This window comes from Oncorhynchus nerka, linkage group LG10 (assembly GCF_034236695.1).
Source record: "Oncorhynchus nerka isolate Pitt River linkage group LG10, Oner_Uvic_2.0, whole genome shotgun sequence".
NCBI lineage: Eukaryota > Metazoa > Chordata > Actinopteri > Salmoniformes > Salmonidae > Oncorhynchus > Oncorhynchus nerka.
In genome coordinates, this window is record NC_088405.1 from 81,068,775 (window position 1) to 81,083,054 (window position 14,280).

The following is a 14,280-nucleotide window of genomic DNA, read 5'->3' on the forward strand; positions in this document are numbered from 1 at the left end:
AACTTTGTTCTAGCAGAGTGGTGATTTTTCAAAGAGGGTTAGTTGAGTCAATACAATAAGAATCAGCAACTTTGTTTGTTAAAACCTGTGAAAAGCCAGTATACATGTTTTATAAGTAGCAACTAAATTGCTTTGCTATGCAGGTCATGCAGTCAATCTGAATGCATCATCCCTCAACACAACTTCCCTCACAGGCACATATTTGTTGGTTTGCGCACAATGTCCATAAATATTCACACTGCATCACCTCCCAGATGTGTACAGGGTGCAAATAAGTCCATAAGTATAAACCAGTCAAATTTATATGAAGCACCACTGGCTAACATGCTAACTGTTGACATCCCTGAGAAAAACCTGCTAGACTGTCCAAAAATGCTAATTTGATTGAGACGTCATTGGCCTCATGCTTGGGTGAGAACGTGTCCCTCCGACCGACTATGCCACACACACTGTCACACACACTGCCACTCAACCTAAACGTGGCCCATTGGCACCTCCACCTGGAAGATTAAACAACATTCACAGGTTAATTAGTCTAATTCCTCAAAATACAAGCAATTAAGTGAATTGTGTCAATGTGATGAATACCTCCCTTTTCTCTGGCCATCCTTTACTTCAAATCTCACCACACCTTGCAGCCAGGGAGCCCATAATGGGAGAAGCACAATATGGCACAACACCACTCTACACTCTGGAAAAGCAACCAAGGAACAAGCAACATGTACCAATAAGATTTCTGATTGAAACCTGGTTAGCTCCTCCGAAGGAGGAGAATATACATTTACATTTACATTTAAGTCATTTAGCAGACGCTCTTATCCAGAGCGACTTACAAATTGGTGCATTCACCTTATGACATCCAGTGGAACAGTAGTGCATCTAAATCTTTTAAGGGGGTGAGAGGGATTACTTTATCCTATCCTAGGTATTCCTTAAAGAGGTGGGGTTTCAGGTGTCTCCGGAAGGTGGTGATTGACTCCGCTGTCCTGGCGTCGTGAGGGAGTTTGTTCCACCATTGGGGGGCCAGAGCAGCGAACAGTTTTGACTGGGCTGAGCGGGAACTGTACTTCCTCAGTGGTAGGGAGGCGAGCAGGCCAGAGGTGGATGAACGCAGTGCCCTTGTTTGTGTGTAGGGCCTGATCAGAGCCTGGAGGTACTGAGGTGCCGTTCCCCTCACAGCTCCGTAGGCAAGCACCATGGTCTTGTAGCGGATGCGAGCTTCAACTGGAAGCCAGTGGAGAGAGCGGAGGAGCGGGGTGACGTGAGAGAACTTGGGAAGGTTGAACACCAGACGGGCTGCGGCGTTCTGGATGAGTTGTAGGGGTTTAATGGCACAGGCAGGGAGCCCAGCCAACAGCGAGTTGCAGTAATCCAGACGGGAGATGACAAGTGCCTGGATTAGGACCTGCGCCGCTTCCTGTGTGAGGCAGGGTCGTACTCTGCGGATGTTGTAGAGCATGAACAAGTACTAAAAATTTGAATTTGAAAAATAATGGATTGATTGTAATTAGGAACTGATGAGGTTCTAACTGTAGTTTCAATTTTGAAATGATCTCTGTAATGGCTGTCAAAAATTGGTTTAGCATTTGTCTTTGTCACTGAGTCGCGAGAAGCTAGCCGGAGTGCACACCACCATGGTGGTTGTAAATACTTGTCTGGGGTCTTGTTGTCTGGGGCAAGCAGTGGGGTCTTGTTGTCTGGGGCAAGCAGTGGGGTCTTGTTGTCTGGGGCAAGCAGTGGGGTCTTGTTGTCTGGGGCAAGCAGTGGGGTCTTGTTGTCTGGGGCAAGCAGTGGGGTCTTGTTGTCTGGGGCAAGCAGTGGGGTCTTGTTGTCTGGGGCAAGCAGTGGGGTCTTGTTGTCTGGGGCAAGCAGTGGGGTCTTGTTGTCTGGGGCAAGCAGTGCCATCTACGGCAAGCCCTTGAAAATCAAGAATCCAATGAGGGTGGATGGCAAATCCTTAGTCATATATGAGTTTGACTTCCTCATCAAAAGTCAAATTGGGTTTGAGCCTGAGTAGTTATTGCAGTTTAACTAATGACTCTTAGTGCACTACCTAGGCTCCTTTCAGAGTGAAAATGCTTTCCTTTGTCCAATGTGAAAGGTGGCCACTCTTCTGCATACATGAGTCCCTGTTTTCCACAGGTGCATGTTAGGAAAGAATAAAAAGCCCAATCAATGAGCAATAAAATCCAGAATACAGTATTGTCCTGCAAAGTTCACTGAGACTTACATTTACAGTAATTTCAGTGAATATAATAACCCCCTTGATTAGAGTGTTGCACTAATGAAATGTAATTTCTTGAGCTCTACAGATCAAGTGATATTAAATCAAGTGTTATTTGAATGTGAAAATGTCAAGGGATGCATTTGTGCCATTCTTCACATTTTTGTTGGCTAACTCTGTGATGGTATGTATGTACATTGCAAGATTAAGAGGTGATATAAAACTAATAAAGAGGTACCAATACAACACCACAGTAGAGTCAGAAGAAAATTAAAACAAACATCCGACAAATGATGGAGTCTCAGCCTCCAGTGTTTATGCTGCAGTAGTTTATGTGTTGGGGGGCTAGTGTCAGTTTGTTATATCTGGAGTACTTCTCCTGTGTTATCCGGTGTCCTGTGTGAATTTAAGTATACTCTCTCTAATTCTCTCTTTCTTTCTCTCTCTCGGAGGACCTGAGCCCTAGGACCATGCCTCAGGACTACCTGATAGGATGACTCCTTGCTGTCCCCAGTCCACCTGGCCATGCTGCTGCTCCAGACCTGAGCCCTAGGACCATGCCTCAGGACTACCTGATAGGATGACTCCTTGCTGTCCCCAGTCCACCTGGCCATGCTGCTGCTCAGACCTGAGCCCTAGGACCATGCCTCAGGACTACCTGATAGGATGACTCCTTGCTGTCCCCAGTCCACCTGGCCATGCTGCTGCTCCAGACCTGAGCCCTAGGACCATGCCTCAGGACTACCTGATAGGATGACTCCTTGCTGTCCCCAGTCCACCTGGCCATGCTGCTGCTCCAGACCTGAGCCCTAGGACCATGCCTCAGGACTACCTGATAGGATGACTCCTTGCTGTCCCCAGTCCACCTGGCCATGCTGCTGCTCCAGACCTGAGCCCTAGGACCATGCCTCAGGACTACCTGATAGGATGACTCCTTGCTGTCCCCAGTCCACCTGGCCATGCTGCTGCTCCAGACCTGAGCCCTAGGACCATGCCTCAGGACTACCTGATAGGATGACTCCTTGCTGTCCCCAGTCCACCAGCAGAAGCGTTAGTAATACTCTTAAAGATCGGCTATGAAAAAGCCAACTGACATTTACTCCTGAGGTGCTGACTTGCTGCACCCTCGACAACTACTGTGATTATTATTATTTGACCATGCTATTATTTGACCATCATTTATGAACATTTGAACATCTTGGCCATGTTCTGTTATAATCTCCACCCGGCACAGCCAGAAGAGGACTGTCCACCCCTCACAGCCTGGTTCCTCTCTAGGTTTCTTCCTAGGTTTTGGCCTTTCTAGGGAGTTTTTCCTAGCCACCGTGCTTCTATACCTGCATTGCTTGCTGTTTGGGGTTTTAGGCTGGGTTTCTGTACAGCACTTTGAGATATCAGCTGATGTAAGAAGGGCTATATGAATACATTTGATTTGATTTGATGGAACGTCCTCCTAAAATCAGTGGCGTTGAGGATAGCACCTGTGAAATTGGGTAAAATGTAGCAGAAAAATAAATGCAGATTCCTGCAGTCTGAGCTGTCTGCCGGGGCCGCCAGTCCGTTGCCATGGAGACGGAAGCCAGCTTTTCCCACCTTGAGGCAGAGACACCTTTACGGAGGAAACACGATGCCGGACCAAAAGGACAACATTTATCAGCCCCTTCCATCAGAATGGGTCTTATCTAGCCACGGTCAGCCACTGCTGGACTTCAAAGCTGGGACTGGGCAGCAGAAAATAGGCCGTCAGCCATCTGCTGGGGGGGTTCAAATCATAAACGGGGTATATTCCCTTGGCAAAAATGTTAATCAAACAAATTTGCTTGTGCTTTTTTGGTAAAAAAATTGGTTCCTGCATGGAGTTACAACCATAACCAGCCAAACCGATTCACTGGACAAACAGTGGAAAGATAACTATGAAGTGAAAACAAAGTGATAATTTTTACCATAGTTCAAGTTGATTCTACTATTATTTTCCCAATGAAGCAGGCAGTGGTTTATTGTACATGTTCAAAATCACTTATACATTTAAAACCAAGGGTCACTAGATATAGGCCTTGTGTGCGTGTATACAGCTAACTGCCAAAATAAAGGAAACACCAACATAAAGTGCCTTAATAGGGTTTTGGGCGACCATGAGGCAGAACAGCTTCAATGCGCCTTGGCACAGATTCTACAAGTGTCTGGAACTCTATTGGAGGGATATGACACCATTCTTCCACAAGAAATTCAATAATTTGGTGTTTTGTTGATGGAAAACGCTGTCTTAGGCGCCGCTCTAGAATCTCCCATAAGTGTTCAATTGGGTTGACTTATCAAAAGATCCACCACATTTTACAGTCAAATCAAATTGTATTTGTCACATGCGCCGAATACAACAAGTATAGACTTTATCGGGAAATGCTTACTTACGAGCCCTTTCCCTACAATGCAGAGTTAAGAAAAATTAGCAAAAAAATCATAAATGGAAAAATTAACATCAAGGCTATATACAAGGAGTGTCGGTACCGAATCAATGTGCAGGAGTGTCAGTGTACTATGTGTGAGTAGAGTCCAGTAAGTGTGCATAGAGCCAGTGCAAGAAAGTCAGTGCAAATAAAAAGGGGGTCAATGTAAATAGTCAGGGAAGCCATTTAATTAACTGTTCAGCAGTCTTATGGCTTGGCAGTAGAAGCTGTTCAGGAGCTCCCAGGCTTGGAGCTCCTGTACCGATTGCTGTGCGGTAGCAGAGAGACCAGTTTATGACCTAAGTGGCTCGAGTTTTTGACAATTTTTAGGGTCTTCCTCGGACACCTCCTGGTGTGGGGTTCTTTTCTACATATGCAGCTTTCTTTGGCCATGCACACCAGTTAGGTTATTCTTATTTCAGCTTTTATTTATTTCATCACATTCCCACTGGGTCATCAGTTTACATACACTCAATTGGTATTTGGTAGTATTGCCTTTAAATTGTTTAACTTGGGTCAAATGTTTTGGTTAGCCTTCCACAAGCTTCCCACAATAATTTGGGTGAATTTCGGCTCATTCCTCCTGACAGCTGGTGTAACTGAGTCAGGTTTGTAGGCCTCCTCTGCTCGCACACACTTTTTCCGTTTTCCCACAAATTTTCAATAGAATTGAGGTCAGGACTTTGTGATGGCCACTCCAATACCTTGACTTTGTTGTCCTTAAGCCATTTGCAACAACTTTGGAAGTATGCTTGGGGTCATTGTCTACTTGGAAGACCCATTTGCATTCAAGCTATAACTTCCTGACTGATGTCTTGAGATGTTTCTTCAATATATCCACACAATTTTCCTTTCTCACGTTGCTATCTATTTTGTGAAATGCACCAGTCCCCCCTGCAACAAAGCACCCCCACAACATGATGCTGCCACCCCGTGCTTCACGGTCGGGATGGTGCTTCACAGTGCTTCTTCACAGTGGTGTTCTTCGGCTTGCAAGCCTCCCCCTTTTTCCTCCAAACATAACAATGGTCATTACGGCCAAACAGTTCTATTTTTGTTTCGTCAGACCAAAGGATATTTCTCCAAAAAGATTCTTACTTGCTGAGTGGCCTTTCAGGTTGTGTCAATATAAGACTCATTTGACTGTGGATATAGATAGTTTGGTACCTGTTTCCTCCAGCATCTTCACAAGGTCCTTTGCTGTTGTTCTGCGATTCATTTGCACTTTTCGCACCAAAGTACGTTCATCTCCAGGAGACAGAACGCGTCTCCTTCCTGTGCGGTATGACGGCTGTGTGGTCCGATGGTGTTTGTACAGATGAACATGGTACCTTCAGGCATTTGGAAATTACTCCCAAGGATGAACCAGACTTGTGGAGGTCTACATTTTTTTCTGAGGTCTTGGCTGATTTCTTTTGATTTTCCCATGAGGTCAAGCAAAGAGGCACTGAGTTTGAAGGTAGGCCTTGAAATACATCCACAGGTACACCTGAAATTGACTCAAATTATGTCAATTAGCCTATCAGAAGCTTCTAAAGCCATGATCTAATTTTCTGGAATTTTCCAAGCTGTTTAAAAGGCACAGTCAACTTGTTGTATGTAAACTTCTGACCCACTGGAATTGTGATACAGTGAATTATAAGTGAAATAATATGTCTGTAAACAATTGTTGGAAAAATGACTTGTGTCATGCACAAAGTAGACGTCCTAACCGACTTGCCAAAACTATAGTTTGTTTACAATAAATTTGTGGAGTGGTTGAAAAATGAGTTTTAATGGACTCCAACCTAAGTGTATGTTAACTTCTGACTTCAACTGTATGTTGTCTTTGCTTTTCTAACCAGAGTAAGATATCCATTTCTCAAATGTCTGAAGGACTGCCAGTCAGAGGTAGAACCAGTGAATCTAGCCTCAGCACAAGCTAAGTTTCTTTCATAAAATCTTTCAGATAATTCATGCGTGAACCATGGGTTAGATTTGTCCTTTACCCTTAATCTCTTATATGGGGGATACTTATCTGTAACAGAGTTAAATAAAGAGGTAAATCATTTAAGGGCCTGATCCAAATCAGAGATAGAGGACACAACCTCCCTATCATACAACCCCAGGTCATACAGGAAAGGTTGCTCATTGAAAGCTCTAAAATGTATCTTTGTAATAATGCGCGGATGGGATTTAGGTAGCTTAGTATCTCTAATGCAGGCAATGGGACAATGGTCACGAAGCTTGTTAGCAAATATTCCATTGGCTCTATACTTATGAGGGGTGTTTGGCAGAATGATATCCAAGATAATAGATTATTACGTTTTTTTTTAAAAGTTTGTGCGGGTTGATTTAGTTGAGTTAAATTTAACTCCGTACAAATATATTTCAGTCTATCTGATACTGGCATCAACCAATCCAGGTTAAGATCACCCAATATTAATAATTCAGATTTAGCATTGTTAGACAGCAATTCAGACAATTTTCTAAGAGCAATTGGGAGGGCCGAGGCAGGGCGATAAACTCCCACTAATGTTAGTTGGGCATTATAACCAAGGCCCACATTTAGGATAATACGTTCAAATTGCTTGGAGACAGAGGTGATACACACAGCAACATTCAAGTTGTTCTTTAGGAATATGGTGACACTCCCACCTCTGCCAGATCTATGAACATTTTATCCATCAGAGACACATCAGAATCTTACACATACTTTTTTAACCAAGTTTCAGTATTATCAAAATGTCTGGGCTAGTTTGAGAATCTAGAATTACAACAAGTTTGATTTTCGAAATCAAACTTTACATTATTCAGTCCAAGGCCACAGCTGCGGGAATTCAGATCAGTAGGAGTCTCTAACATAAACATGCTATGATCAGTAGGTAACACTCTATATAAAATAGCCCTGGAGTTGGCTTAAAATGGTATAGATACAAGATTGTTTAGAACTTTGCAATTTGGTCTATGTCTCGAACGAGGACGTAGATTAAAACAAGAATCAATGAGCGTTACCTGTTGCGGGCAAGAACTGATATCCCATCATAGCCTTTTTCGTACCTTTTCGATGTTCGCACTCAGCATCCAAGCTGCTCTCCTGTTCGGGTGCAGGCTGTCCATTTTTAGAAACTGCGGGTTGCTCCCAAAACAGATCGAAATTGTCAATAAAATCCTATGCTTTTTAGAGAAGAGTCCTAATTTCTTCCAAAAGTCCAGTGCAAATAGCCGGGAGAGGCGATCAATTCTACAACCATGTTTTTGGATAGGGACAGAAAAAATTATCTGCTTGCCCATAGTCTGTCTCTCAGTTATTCAAAGTCCTGTCTCAATTCAGCCCATTGCCGCAGCTTGATGTCATTTGTAACAGCATGCACAACCACTGCATCCAGCTCTGGGTTTTGGTCTAGAATGATCGCAAGCTCCCGAGTGATGTCATGCACTCTGACACCAGGGAAACAGAAAGTCTTTGCGCTGTTAACCACCTCATCCCATACAATGGAACTCCCAACAATGGCTACCATGGGTGGGGGAGTTTGTGGATTTCCAGGTGGCACAGAGCCAGTGGCCTGTAATGGCTGTATGGAGGAATGGTCTAAGAACCCTCCCAATGTGTTCTCCAATCTCATAAAACATTTTAGAAAAAGGCTCAGTGCCATTATACTTGCAAGGTGAGGTATTGAAAGGTATTGAAATATTGCCAATAATTTTGACACATTTTGAGAAAAATACACTGGGAAAGCTGTTGTGGAGTGATGAAAATAGTTTATGGCCCTCTCTCGGGTATAGGGGCATGATAACCCTTACTCTGTCAGAGCACTGAGGGTCAAATAAACACTCCTTTAAGGGAAGTCTGGGATTTTGACATTGGAAGTAAAATAAAATGTGTGCAATGGAGGGCTCTTAGACTACCTCATGAAAAGAATATGGCAGAGTGTTTCCGAGAATACCAATGAGCTCAGGACAATTCCAACAACTAAGAGGTTGCAACACTTTCCACTTTCCACTGCCAACTCAAACTGATTATCTAATATGCTCAGGCACAGAGTAAATATACATTTGCATTCCCCCAAAAATTATATTAGAGAAAGTGTGAAAGCAGAAAGCTGTACAATAGGTCAAACATAAGATGTTATTTTTCTGTTAGTCACACAACTATATTTTACATGAAACAATGCTCAGAGAATGAGAGAACTTCAGGGTAAATCCATTGAATAACACAAACTTTACCGGAAAATAACATCATTCTGGCTCACCCTGATAACTCCAGGATAGCAGATTTGATTGCATAGGAACCTGCAATTTCTATTGTGCACAGAATTGAATCTGTTCACAATACACACTTCAATGTGATGGGTTTGATTATGGCTTTCAAAGGCAGACACACATCGACTTGGTACAAGGCCAATGTAAACCATGTAAGACAAGACAGAATCTCTGTCGTCGTATAGACATGATTGACAGATTCCTTTCACTTGGGTGGCTGGCACTGGTAAGCTGATAGCTTATGTAAATGTCCTCGCTCAACCAGAGTATTTCATGTTTGCCTAACGGTTTATGGTGAGTCAGTGCATATGTACGTCTGGCAGTGGTAGGTTGGGAGGGGAAGGCTTTGTATGGCATTCTCTGGTTACCCCTGTCCCTATGGAGAGCCCACATATCTGTGAGGATACAAAGCCGCAGGCTGACTACGCTAAGCTAGTGAGTCATCCTCACAGACAGAAGTACATGCTAGGGGTAGAAGCAGTGTATAACCAATAGCCTGTAGGACAAAAAGCCTATAAACGGGGAGTGTTGTGTGACGCAACTGGATTGCTAGGAGTCCAACTGTAAAGAGCTGGTTGGACACCGACCTAGGTTGTCCTCACAAGTCTGGCTAGGCCACAGAGGAATATTCCGCACTACAAGTCCACGCTTAGCTAATCCGGGAGGCATTTCGAAGGACTAAAATATCCCCTGGAACTGCTTAAGGGCTCAGCGACTTCCAAAAAAAGACCGGAAACATCCTCAAAAGAGACACACAGTAGGTTTTGAAGCAGAGAAATCAATGCCGCTTTTCTTTCTCCAAAAGTTAGCTGAAGAGTAGAGCGAGGAGAAGTTTTGCCGAGCTCTGGGCGACCTTGTTGTTTGTAAAGACTCAGTGAGCAATGTGTTTGAACAGAATGTCTACTTTCCGTGAGACCGATGGATATGGAGGTGGTACGGCGTGGTGGTGGGGGACGACAAGGCTCGTTGCTGAGCAATACCGACCCATAAGCCTCATTGTCTGAGCGGGAGCGCAAGGCCACACCGTCATTCGCGGGTTTAGAGTCACATACCTTTGTTTAACACAGCCTTGGCTTTTGTGACGTGTATATTAGGTGCCTTTACCAACCCACGCCCTCCGGTGCTTTCAGTGCAAACACCTCATAACAATTTCTTGTTCATTGAAGAAACTTTGCCAGGAATGCCTAGGGTCTTTTGAAAAGATGCTGTTCATACAGTTCTCAAAAGACTTTCCTTTGACATGGTGGGCCGTTTTGGCACGGTTCAGTGAGAAGCTATTGTATAGCATGCATATATAGCATGCATATATACACCTGTATAGCATGCATAACTCAGTGATTTTACCATTCAATCACTCATAACCTCGCAGACAAAATAATTCATGTGATTTGTTTGGGGGGGGGGGGGGGGGGGGTGAAGTGAATATATGTGTGACGTCAATGCATGCTACAATGACCAAGCTTATACAATCAATTGATTGTAGTTTATTTAAGTGCTTTGTGGGGAACAGAAATAAATCCATTTACACTTCCAGGATTTGTTATGGCCATTTACACCAAATCCTTATACATAAATCAAGGCTAGAGCACTCCAGCATAAGTGTACATGGAACCATGTAATTGCAATGTAGGAGCACTGCCACAGGCCTATTCTTTTAAGATAAGTGTAGGTGTCTGAAGAAATGTAAAAGCATCACAAATTGATGTTCATTTCCAGTCTCATCTCTAAGCTGAAATGCTTTGAGGGGCTTCTAAATCAGGCTTGTCTGCCACAAAGGCGGCACCATCATATACCCACGTGTGGGTAATGTCCTAGGGTAACACAAACAAGAAGAAAAAGTGCACCAACCTGGAAAAAAAAACTGACAAACAGGGAGGGACTATGGTGAAGGCCAGGGGTGAACCTAGAGTATATTGTTGCTTCCTATAGGTCCCCTGCTTCATCCGTTTGTGGACCAACATAAGCGTACACACACAGCTCTCACACACAACACTTACAGAAGCCCTTGTGTGGACTGAGAACCATTTTGACTGTGATTGGGCCTCTAGGGCCAGGGCCGAGGGGCCACATTGGCAGGGGAGCCCCATTACCTATGTAATGTGATGGCTATGGAGTGGGCTCCCAATCGGCGCTGGCCCCCAGGTGCAGACACAGGGCAAGTGTACGACGCGGGCCCCTGACAGCAGGCGAGGGCACTGAGAAGTACTTGTTTGTTAATGAAATGGCACTAACTGTCATCATCCACTGTAAAGGTTTTTGTTTTTCAAACTCATCACCAAGAGAAAAGGCAAAAATAGCATGCACTGCACGGTACAATTGACTTGGTACAAGAGGAGTGGTAACAGATGCTAAACACCAGGCACGACATAAAATCAGGCACTATGGTGACCGAAACAGTGAAACTACTATTCTGGTAATGGCACTGGCTTCTAAACGTTGTAAATAATCTACTCCATATACCTGAAAGTTAATATTCTAGAAAGTAGAGATCACAGTGCAGCTAAAGATCGGGAGTAAGAAGATAAGCAGGATTAAAACTGAGATAATTTCCTCAGATGCACAATATTCACCATACACATTTTCAGTCATTCAGAGAGAGACAGAGAGAGCGAGAGAGAGCGAGAGAGCGAGAGAGAGCGAGAGAGAGCGAGAGAGAGCGAGAGAGAGCGAGAGAGACAGACAGACAGACAGACAGACAGACAGACAGACAAGACAGACAGACAGACAGACAGACAGACAGACAGAGAGAGAGACAGACAGACAGACAGACAGACAGACAGACAGACAGACAGACAGACAGACAGACAGACAGACAGACAGACAGACAGACAGACAGACAGACAGACAGACAGACAGACAGACAGACAGACAGACAGACAGACAGACAGACAGAGAGAGAGACAGACAGACAGAGAGAGAGAGAGAGACAGACAGACAGACAGACAGACAGACAGACAGACAGACAGAGAGACAGACAGACAGAGAGACAGACAGACAGACAGAGACAGACAGACAGACAGACAGACAGACAGACAGACAGACAGACAGACAGACAGACAGACAGACAGACAGACAGACAGACAGACAGACAGACAGACAGACAGACAGACAGACAGAGAGACAAACAGGTATGTAGTAGAAAGACAGATGGAATATTACAATTCAATCATAAACATTCCACATTTTAAAAAGTCCCTTTTCATTAAGCTTATCGAGTAAGGACTATAGGAGTATTGATTGGAAGTGGCCCGTTTTCCAATTCCATTCAATACAACTTTATTAGGTTACACAGTCATCAGCTTAGAACCAAGCAAAATCTGTAATATTTTACATTTTCAGTAAAAATATTTAAGCATTTTGTGGGAAATAGTAGGGAGAAGAAAACAGAAGTATGAAAACAGTATAAAAACACTTTTTGCGCACACTTTGTGCTCCAAGAGCAACAGGAGAGATGCAAGTGATGTGTCTGTATGCGTGTCTGTGTGTGCCTCCTGCAATGTGTCTATTAGGCATGTTTTAATAGCTGTGTAACGCTTTAGTATTTTTTAAGGTTGTCACTGCGATTTAGAGGCCCCTGAAAGCCTGCTCCATTCTGCCAGGGATTCCCCGGTTTTCTGTGTGCTCTCCAAGACGCAGGATCTTCAAAGAATGGTGAGACCACTAGAAAAACAACACTGGAAAAACAGGCCATTGAACAAGAGTTTTCAAAAAACTAGAAGCCTTGAGTTAAGTATATTTGTGGATTGTAGCACAGTGTCCATGCTCCTGTGCTACAACACAAAAAGACAAACCTCATATCAAAGTATAACTAAGACTAGGAAAGAGGTCATTATCGAGGGCTTTCCCTCAAGAATAAGCAATTCTACATAAACTGTAACTTGGTGTTTCAATCATGATCAATACAATTTTAGCATTGTCAATCCATTCCTGTACACAGGTTGTCTATCAGGAATTTGTTTAAATCATGGCATGAGTTCACATTGAAACAGGAATGCAACCAAATCGGACTAACATCACTACAATAAGGAAGCCCTGTAGCTCTGCCACAGTGGTATGACTAAACCCATACCTCCAGACTCTGAGCTGTGGGTTAGAGGTGGAGAACCACATAGCTTATCCAACTGCATCTCCTACTTCCTAGTAGGGGTCAGAGTTTGGGGTTGGCTCTGTGGTGAGGACGTGTCCCCACCACTGTGGAGGGGGCATATGAAGGGTGCCCGCTGTGCTAAGGCCGGCAGGTGGTCATCACTGTCAATCAGTGTAACGCAGCGCGGCGGGCACACAGACACACGCGACCCCGCAGTCCCACCAGGCCGACTCTGGCACCATGGAGAGCCTGTCTGCTTCCCCTCTCAGTTCATAATTACCAAAATGACTCATCAGAACGCAGTTAAGAACAACAGAGCCCTCACATCCTCTCGTCCAATAGAACTAATAGCTGTTGGAAAGCCACATGAAATTCAGTTACTTTTTTCTCCACAGTGCATAGGAACAATAGGGAAAGCACAAACGATCTACATGGTACAATCAATTTCAGGTGCTTAATGGTAAATGTGGAGGACAAACAAGCTTCTTGTCGCGAGAAGGTGGCCATCAATAAAACAATTCTTTGGAAATTACAGGTGGCCATTTCAGTAGACTGAGTAAAGCTTAAAATATAACAATAATTGTGGAATAGGGGTTCAAATCAAACTGAATTCTTGTTAAAATGATCCCTTTGAAGAGTTGATCCATAACATCACTGCTTCTGTACAGGGAGCTGGTCATGTGCTTGACTGCACCTTAGATTCCAGGAGCAGTACAGCATCATATCTACCCCTCACCATCTCCTACTGTAGTTTATTTCTATATTTTAAGAGTAATCCACCACCCCTCCATGCTAATACAATTACCGACCATTGAGGGAGGACTGGCACAGTCCACAATAAAATTAATACTGCTGTTTGTGTCACACAGTCATTTTCATTAAAGGGGATCTGCTGGAACACGGCTCCAGGAAGGAAGAGCCTGCTGTCTGTCTCCAGGCAACCAGGTAGCCCATAACCCCACCATAGTGATACCGCACATAATCAGAAACCATAGAAGAATTGATATCACATCAACACTATCCAAATGGATAGGGAACTGATCTGAGGGAACCACCGAATGAGCAAATAAGAGTGTAAAGACTGCAATGGTATCTTATGCATGAGTAGATAATAGATCAAAACAGATAAGCCATTTTTTATCTTCCTTTAAAAAGGGCAACTTAAGCAAAGCCGTGGTTGAGTGCTAACACTCCCGGCACATGTCCTGTATACAAATCCCCCTACCGAAGACAAGGTTCAATCCATGTTCACCCTTCCCACTGTTACTCCTGTATCCCCTTCT

The 14,280-nt window shown here is 43.9% G+C and overlaps 1 protein-coding gene across 2 annotated transcripts in view; it reads right to left on the reverse strand.

Annotated features, from left to right (window-relative positions):
* The window catches only part of doc2b (double C2-like domains, beta), a 263,270-nt gene that overhangs the window by 188,441 nt on the left and 60,549 nt on the right, over positions 1 to 14,280 (reverse strand). The gene's annotated exons all lie outside the window — the stretch shown is intronic.